Below are 7,906 nucleotides of genomic sequence, written 5' to 3'. Positions count from 1 at the left end.
AGAAGGCTGAGATGATGGCCTCCTCGGTCACCTTGGGAATCTTGAGGCGTGCATTGTTGAAGCGCTGGATGTACTTCTGCAGGGTCTCTCCGGGTTGTTGCTTGATGCGGCGCATGTCGCTCACGGCGGGTGGCCGGTCGCGAGTACCTTGGAAGTTGGCAATGAAGCGGGTGCGCATCTCGTCCCAGGAGGAGATCGTGCCCGGGGCCAGGTTCAAGAGCCAAGTGCGGGCCATGTCCTTGAGCGCCATGGGAAACCGGTTCGCCATGACCTTCTCGTCTCCGTTGGAAGCTTCGATGCCCAGCTCATAGAGCTGGAGGAACTCCGCAGGGTCGGCCGTGCCGTCGTAACGAGGAGGCAGGTCTGGCTTGAACTTGCCGGGCCATGCGACGCTGCGTAGCTCGGCGGTGAATGCACGGCAGCCTGCTGTGGCCATGGGAGGCCTTGGGTGACGAAGAGCTTGGTCTTGCATGCCCCCACGCGCTGCAGCTGGGAGCAGCGCGGGGGCAGGAGCGTGGTCGCGTCGTGCTGGAGCAAGGAGCGCCCGAGCAGCTTCTTGCGGGCGAGGGACTTCTTGGCAGCTCTGCTCTTGCCACGCTGGCACCTGACGGAGCGGGTTCCGCCCAGGGGCCACGCTGAAGGAAATATGCCCTAGAGGCAATAATAAAGTTATTATTTATTTCCTTATTTCATGATAAATGTTTATTATTCATGCTAGCATTGTATTAACCGGAAACATAATACATGTGTGAATACATAGACAAACAGAGTGTCACTAGTATGCCTCTACTTGACTAGCTCGTTAATCAAAGATGGTTATGTTTCCTAACCATGAACAAAGAGTTGTTATTTGATTAACGAGATCACATCATTAGTTGAATGATCTGATTGACATGACCCATTCCATTAGCTTAGCACCCTATCGTTTAGTATGTTGCTATTGCTTTCTTCATGACTTATACATGTTCCTATGACTATGAGATTATGCAACTCCCATTTGGCGGAGGAACACTTTGGGTGCTACCAAACGTCACAACGTAACTGGGTGATTATAAAGGAGCATTACAGGTGTCTCCAAAGGTACATGTTGGGTTGGCGTATTTCGAGATTAGGATTTGTCACTCCGATTGTCGGAGAGGTATCTCTGGGCCCTATCGGTAATGCACATCACATAAGCCTTGCAAGCATTACAACTAATATGTTAGTTGTGAGATGATGTATTACGGAATGAGTAAAGAGACTTGCCGGTAACGAGATTGAACTAGGTATTGGATACCGACGATCGAATCTCAGGCAAGTAACATACCGATGACAAAGGGAACAACGTATGTTGTTATGCGGTCTGACCGATGAAGATCTTCGTAGAATATGTAGGAGCCAATATGGGCATCGAGGTCCCGCTATTGGTTATTGACCGGAGATTTGTCTCAGTCATGTCTACATTGTTCTCGAACCATAGGGTCCGCACGCTTAACGTTACAATGACAGTTATTATGAGTTTATGCATTTTGATGTACCGAAGTTTGTTCGGAGTCCCAGATGTGATCATGGACATGACGAGGAGTCTCGGAATGGTCGAGACATAAAGATTGATATATTGGATGACTATATTCGGACACCGAAAGGGTTCCGGAGAAGTTTCGGATAAAACCGGAGCACCGGGGGGTTACCGGAACCCCCCGGGGGGTTAATGGGCCTCATGGGCCTAATGTGGAGAAGAGGAAGGGGCTGCCAGGGCAGGCCGCACGCCCCCTCTCCCCCTAGTCCGAATTGGACAAGGAGGAAGGGGCGGCGCCCCCCCTTTCCTATTCTCCCTCCACCTCTCCTAGTTGGACAAGGAACGGGGAGGGGAGTCCTACTCCCGGTAGGAGTAGGACTCCTCCGGCGTGCCTCCTATGGCCGGCCGCACCCCCTTGGATCCTTTATATACGGAGGCAGGGGGCACCCTAGAACACACAAGTTGATCCTCGTGATCGTTCCTTAGCCGTGTGCGGTGCCCCCTGCCACCATATTCCACCTCGGTCATATCGTTGTAGTGCTTAGGCGAAGCCCTGCGTCGGTAGAACATCATCATCGTCACCACGCCGTTGTGCTGACGGAACTCATCCCTGAAGCTTTGCTGGATCGGAGCCCGGGGAGCGTCATCGAGCTGTATGTGTGCTAAGAACTCGGAGGTGCCGGAGTAACGGTGCTTGGATCGGTTGGATCGGGAAGAAGACGTACGACTACTTCCTCTATGTTGTGTCAACGCTTCCGTTGCGATCTACAAGGGTACGTAGATCATGCTCTCCCCTCTCGTTGCTATGCATCACCATGATCTTGCGTGTGCGTAGGATTTTTTTTGAAATTACTACGTTCCCCAACAGTGGCATCCGAGCCTAGGTTTTATGGTTTGATGTTATATGCACGAGTAGAACACAAGTGAGTTGTGGGCGATATAAGTCATACTGCCTACCAGCATGTCATACTTTGGTTCGGCGGTATTGTTGGACGAGATGACCCGGACCAACATTACGCGTACGCTTACGCGAGACCGGTTCTCCCGACGTGCTTTGCACATAGGTGGCTTGCGGGCGACAGTGTCTCCAACTTTAGTTGAACCGAGTGTGGCTACGCCCGGTCCTTGCGAAGGTTAAAACAGCATCAACTTGACAAACTATCATTGTGGTTTTGATGCGTAGGTGAGATTGGTTCTTGCTTAAGCCCGTAGCATCCACGTAAAACTTGCAACAACAAAGTAGAGGACGTCTAACTTGTTTTTGCAGGGCATGTTGTGATCTGATATGGTCAAGACATGATGCTAAATTTTATTGTATGAGATGATCATGTTTTGTAACCGAATTATCGGCAACTGGCAGGAGCCATATGGTTGTCGCTTTATTGTATGCAATGTAATCGCGATGTAATGCTTTACTTTATCACTAAGCGGTAGCGATAGTCGTGGACGCATAAGATTGGCGAGACAACAACGATGCTACGATGGAGATCAAGGTGTCGCGCCGGTGACGATGGTGATCATGACGGTGCTTCGGAGATGGAGATCACAGGCACAAGATGATGATGGCCATATCATATCACTTATATTGATTGCATGTGATGTTTATCTTTTATGCATCTTATCTTGCTTTGATTGACGGTAGCATTATAAGATGATCTCTCACTAAATTATCAAGAAGTGTTCTCCCTGAGTATGCACCGTTGCCAAAGTTCGTCGTGCCCAGACACCACGTGATGATCGGGTGTGATAAGCTCTACGTCCATCTACAACGGGTGCAAGCCAGTTTTGCACACGCAGAATACTCGGGTTATACTTGACGAGCCTAGCATATGAAGATATGGCCTCGAAACACGGAGACCAAAAGGTCGAGCGTGAATCATATAGTAGATATGATCAACATAATGATGTTCACCATTGAAGACTAATCCATTTCACGTGATGATCGGTTATGGTTTAGTTGATTTGGATCACGTGATCACTTAGAAGATTAGAGGGATGTCTATCTAAGTGGGAGTTCTTAAGTAATATGATTAATTGAACTTAAATTTATCATGAACTTAGTCCCTGATAGTATCTTGCTTGTTTATGTTGATTGTAGATAGATGGCTCGTGCTGTTGTTCCGTTGAATTTTAATGCGTTCCTTGAGAAAGCAAAGTTGAAAGATGATGGTAGCAATTACACGGACTGGGTCCATAACTTGAGGATTATCCTCATTGCTGCACAGAAGAATTACGTCCTGGAAGCACCGCTGGGTGCCAGGCCTGCTGCTGGAGCAACACCAGATGTTATGAATGTCTGGCAGAGCAAAGCTGATGACTACTCGATAGTTCAGTGTGCCATGCTTTACGGCTTAGAATCGGGACTTCAACGACGTTTTGAACGTCATGGAGCATATGAGATGTTTCAGGAGTTGAAGTTAATATTTCAAGCAAATGCCCGGATTGAGAGATATGAAGTCTACAATAAGTTCTATAGCTGCAAGATGGAGGAGAACAGTTCTGTCAGTGAGCATATACTCAAAATGTCTGGGTATAATAATCAGTTGATTCAATTGGGAGTTAATCTTCCAGATGATTGCGTCATTGATAGATTTCTCCAATCACTGCCACCAAGCTACAAGAGCTTCGTGATGAACTATAATATGCAAGGGATGAATAAGACTATTCCCGAGCTCTTCGCAATGCTAAAAGCTGCGGAGGTAGAAATCAAGAAGGAGCATCAAGTGTTGATGGTCAACAAGACCACTAGTTTCAAGAAAAAGGGCAAAGGGAAGAAGAAGGGGAACTTCAAGAAGAACTGCAAACAAGTTGCTGCTCAAGAGAAGAAACCCAAGTCTAGACCTAAGCCTGAAACTGAGTGCTTCTACTGCAAGCAGACTGGTCACTGGAAGCGGAACTGCCCCAAGTATTTGGCGGATAAGAAGGATGGCAAGGTGAACAAAGGTATATATGATATACATGTTATTGATGTGTACCTTACTAGAGCTCGTAGTAGCACCTGGGTATTTGATACTGGTTCTGTTGCTAATATTTGCAACTCAAAATAGGGACTACGGATTAAGCGAACACTGGCAAAGGACGAGGTGACGATGCGCGTGGGAAATGGTTCCAAAGTCGATGTGATCGCGGTCGGCACGCTACCTCTACATCTACCTTCGGGATTAGTATTAGACCTAAATAATTGTTATTTGGTGCCAGCGTTGAGCATGAACATTATATCTGGATCTTGTTTGATGCGAGATGGTTATTCATTTAAATCAGAGAATAATGGTTGTTCTATTTATATGAGTAATATCTTTTATGGTCATGCACCTTTGAAGAGTGGTCTATTTTTGATGAATCTCGATAGTAGTGATACACATATTCATAATGTTGAAGCCAAAAAATGCAGAGTTGATAATGATAGTGCAACTTATTTGTGGCACTGCCGTTTAGGTCATATCGGTGTAAAGCGCATGAAGAAACTCCATACTGATGGACTTTTGGAACCACTTGATTATGAATCACTTGGTACTTGCGAACCGTGCCTCATGGGCAAGATGACTAAAACACCGTTCTCTGGTACTATGGAGAGAGCAACAGATTTGTTGGAAATCATACATACAGATGTATGTGGTCCGATGAATATTGAGGCTCGTGGCGGATATCGTTATTTTCTCACCTTCACAGATGATTTAAGCAGATATGGGTATATCTACTTAATGAAACATAAGTCTGAAACATTTGAAAAGTTCCAAGAATTTCAGAGTGAAGTTGAAAATCATCGTAACAAGAAAATAAAGTTTCTACGATCTGATCATGGAGGAGAATATTTGAGTTACGAGTTTGGTGTACATTTGAAAAATTGTGGAATAGTTTCGCAACTCACACCACCTGGAACACCACAGCGTAATGGTGTGTCCGAACGTCGTAATCGTACTTTATTAGATATGGTGCGATCTATGATGTCTCTTACAGATTTACCGCTATCGTTTTGGGGTTATGCTTTAGAGACGGCCGCATTCACGTTAAATAGGGCACCATCAAAATCCGTTGAGATGACGCCTTATGAACTATGGTTTGGCAAGAAACCAAAGTTGTCGTTTCTTAAAGTTTGGGGCTGCGATGCTTATGTGAAAAAGCTTCAACCTGATAAGCTCGAACCCAAATCGGAGAAATGTGTCTTCATGGGATACCCAAGGGAGACTGTTGGGTACACCTTCTATCACAGATCCGAAGGCAAGACATTCGTTGCTAAGAATGGATCCTTTCTAGAGAAGGAGTTTCTCTCGAAAGAAGTGAGTGGGAGGAAAGTAGAACTTGACGAGGTAATTGTACCTGCTCCCTTATTGGAAAGTAGTACATCACAGAAAACTGTTTCAGTGACACCTACACCAGTTAGTGAGGAAGCTAATGATGATGATCATGAAACTTTAGATCAAGATACTACTGAACCTCGTAGATCAACCAGAGTGAGATCCGCACCAGAGTGGTACGGTAATCCTGTTCTAGAAGTCATGCTACTAGATCATGATGAACCTATGAACTATGAAGAAGCGATGGTGAGCCCAGATTCCGCAAAATGGCTTGAAGCCATGAAATCTGAGATGGGATCCATGTATGAGAACAAAGTATGGACTTTGGTTGACTTGCCTGCTGATCGGCAAGCAATTGAGAATAAATGGATCTTCAAGAAGAAGACTGACGCTGATGGTAATATTACTGTCTACAAAGCTCGACTTGTCGCAAAAGGTTTTTGACAAGTTCAAGGGATTGACTACGATGAGACCTTCTCACCCGTAGCGATGCTTAAGTCTGTCCGAATCATGTTAGCAATTGCCGCATTTTATGATTATGAAATTTGGCAGATGGATGTCAAAACTGCATTCTGAAAGTGCAACTATCCCTAGGTGGTTATGGTAATTCATAACAACATATAGCTCATTGAGCTAATGCTATTCCAAGATGATTATTTCAGGAAAGCTCAATGATTGGCATGGCATGTATGTGAAAGTGGAACCCTCAAAATGCTAAGGACAAAGAATTGGCTCAAGCTCAAAAGTTCAAGACTCTTCATTTTATATTTTAGTGATCCAAGATCACATCGAGTCCTTAGGAAAAGCCAATACTATCAAGGAGGGATGAGGTGTTGCTTAATGAGCATCTTGCTCCATGTGCTTAATGATATGCTCCAAAATCCTCAGCTACTTTTCCATAGCCACAAATGACCTAAACTCTAAGCCAAACTCGGTCATACCGAATCTTTCAATCTGGCACCACCGAGTTTCACTTGTCATTTGCCACTGCCAAACCCTAGCAATTCGGTCCTACCGATAAGGATCTCAGTCTCACCAAGATGGGGTTGCAAACTCTCTGTTTCCCTTTCGTAACTTTTCGGTCTCACCGAAAGAGCGAATCGGTCCCACCGAGATTGCAATGTAAACTCTCTGTTTCCTTTTTGTAACATTTCGGTCTCACCGAAAGAGCAAATCGGTCCCACCGAGTTTACCTGACCAACTCTCTGGTTAGCTTATTACCAAACCCGGTCTCACCGATTTTGTGTAATCGGTCTCACCGAGATTACGTTATGCCCAAACCCTAACCGAATCGGTCCTACCGAGTTGCATGTCAGCCCCACCGAAAATCACTAACGGTCACTAGGTTTACTATTTCGGTTCGACCAAGTTTTCTGATTCGGTCTCACCGAGATTGGTAAATTGTGTGTAACGGTTGGATTTCGTGTGGAGGCTATAAATACCCCTCCACCTCCTCTTCATTCGAAGAGAGAGCCATCAGGACACATACACAATTCCTACCCATATGTTCTAAGAGAGAACCACCTACTCATGTGTTGAGACCAAGATATTCCATTCCTACCATATGAATCTTGATCTCTAGCCTTCCCCAAGTTGCTTTCCACTCAAATCTTCTTTCCACCAGATCCAAATCCTATGAGAGAGAGCTGAGTGTTGGGGAGACTATCATTTGAAGCACAAGAGCAAGGAGTTCATCATCAACACACCATTTGTTACTTCTTGGAGAGTGGTGTCTCCTAGATTGGCTAGGTGTCACTTGGGAGCCTTTGACAAGATTGTGGAGTTGAACCAAGGAGTTTGTAAGGGCAAGGAGATCGCCTACTTCGTGAAGATCTACCGCTAGTGCGGCAAGTCCTTCGTGGGCGATGGCCATGGTGGGATAGACAAGGTTGCTTCTTCGTGGACACTTCGTGGGTGGAGCCCTCCGTGGACTCGCGCAACCGTTACCCTTCGTGGGTTGAAGTCTCCATCAACGTGGATGTAGGATAGCACCACCTATCCGAACCACGGGAAAAACATCCGTGTCTCCAATTGCGTTTGAATCCTCCAAACCCTTCCCTTTACATTCTTGCAAGTTGCATGCTTTACTTTCCGCTGCTAATATATTCTTGCA

Source organism: Triticum dicoccoides, chromosome 4A, assembly GCF_002162155.2.
Source record: "Triticum dicoccoides isolate Atlit2015 ecotype Zavitan chromosome 4A, WEW_v2.0, whole genome shotgun sequence".
Lineage (NCBI taxonomy): Eukaryota > Viridiplantae > Streptophyta > Magnoliopsida > Poales > Poaceae > Triticum > Triticum dicoccoides.
Note: the sequence above shows the minus strand (reverse complement) of the source record.